Source organism: Schistocerca americana, chromosome 2 (assembly GCF_021461395.2).
Source record: "Schistocerca americana isolate TAMUIC-IGC-003095 chromosome 2, iqSchAmer2.1, whole genome shotgun sequence".
NCBI classification, from domain to species: Eukaryota; Metazoa; Arthropoda; class Insecta; order Orthoptera; family Acrididae; genus Schistocerca; species Schistocerca americana.
Genome location: NC_060120.1, coordinates 291,003,384 through 291,005,160, shown reverse-complemented (window position 1 = coordinate 291,005,160; position 1,777 = coordinate 291,003,384). Strand labels below are relative to the sequence as shown.

The window sequence follows — 1,777 nt, the reverse complement described above, 5'->3', positions numbered from 1 at the left end:
TATTTGCTGGGTGTAGATGTCATGGCTCCCAAATAAGTTCCAGCACTAGCGCACTGTAAAATAGTCATTTTTTCTCGAAATCTTGTGCCTTGGACGGTGATCCAACCACGAGATGCAGCTGTAACACTTGGCTGTCTCGGCAGGAACATTTTTGAGTAAATATCCACCGGCTAGCATTCGTCTTCTTTATGATGCGGCATTTGCTTACCATGCAATAGCTGCGTGTTTGCTGGGAGTAGGTCTCATGGCTCCCAAATAAGTTCCAGCACTAGCGCACTGTAATGTAGTCAATTTTTCATGAAATCTTGTGCCTCGGACGGTGATCCAACCGCGATATCTTTATGCTGCCGGTGTGCCCGGAGACGCGCTGAGCCGTACAGTAGTAGCGAAGTGCGTATCGCGAAGCACCGCTGGAGCGGTTCCCGCCCCAATCCCGGCTCGTTACCCGCGGCCTGGAGCGCTGCCAGTCGAGGGCTGTGGCGCTGGCGTCTCACCAGCTCCGGCATTGCCTCATCCGCTCTGGTCTGCCTACCACCAGTCTCTGGGCCCGGCGCGCCACCGTTTCCCACGGCGAGGTCAGTTTAGAAGGTGAAACGCCTTTTCAGACTACGTACAATAATACCCCCTCCTCCAAACACCTCTGTTTTATGTTACATTCACAATTGTTCTACTTATCTGATGCTGACCTTCATTCCTAGAGTCTTGTGCAGATCCTCACATTCCTCAGTGGCCGCTACACCAAACCCTCGTCAGCGTTTTGTCTGTGTCATCTCGTCCTGATGCTGGTGCAGCTGGAAAATGCGCTATGAAGAATCCGCACAGTTCCTCGAAGATACGAAACTAGTTCAAATGGCTCTGAGCATTATGTGACTTAACGTCTGAGGTCATCAATCGCCTAGAATTTAGAACTAATTAAACCTAACTAACATAAGCACATCACACACATCCATGCCCGAGGCAGGATTCGAACCTGCGACCGTAGCGGTCGCTCGGTTCTAGACTGTAGCGCCTAGAACCGCACGGCCACTCCGGCCGGCTACGAAACTGGTCTGTGGTACATCACGCCATTAGCGTTCTATTGGTTAGCTTTGAGTAATCACAAAACAGTGCCGCGTATTTTGTCGTTTCCGACGGTTTTGTTATCCATCAAAGACACTTTACCTTTCCTAAAGAGTATGAACAAATCCGAGAGCTGCAAGACCACCAATGGTATCTGTACAGATACTAGCTTCATATAGACAAGACTTACCGGCCAATGATCTTCTTCAGTGCGGATGCACTCACATTGCCCGAACTCTTACGGGAATCGGAAGATTGACTGCCGCGAATAATGAGTATGGTAGGCAGGGGCACTACAAACGTAGTGAGTGGGCAGAAAGTTGGAAAGTGTGGGTCTCACGGGGAGAGCGTGCCAGAGATAAATCCCTGCAGTCTCGCTACCCTCTTTGTCCTCGGTGGCTCAGTCGGATAGAGCGTCTGCCGTGTAAGCAGGACGTCCCGGGTTCGAGTCCCGGTCGGGGCACACATTTTTCAACTGTCCCCGTGATATTGATCAACGCCTGTAAGCAACTAAAGGTCTGGATTTAGTTACAATTTCATTCTTCGAGAGCTGCAAGATCACCAATGGTATCTATACAGATACCAGCTTTATACGTGAATGGATGCAGGTGGTCAGACAGGATGCGTGCATACGTGTCACCTGTCAGAGTCATATCTAGGCGTATCAGGAGTCCCACATCACTCCAACTGCACGCGCCACATCACTGCAGAGCCTCCA

General features: G+C 50.5%; 1 non-coding gene across 1 annotated transcript; it reads left to right on the top strand.

Annotated features, from left to right (window-relative positions):
• Positions 1-1,448: 1,448 nt before the first annotated feature.
• On the top strand, positions 1,449-1,522 carry Trnat-ugu. The gene has a single exon. It is a non-coding gene; the product is annotated as a tRNA-Thr (tRNA).
• The last annotated feature ends 255 nt before the right edge of the window (positions 1,523-1,777 follow it).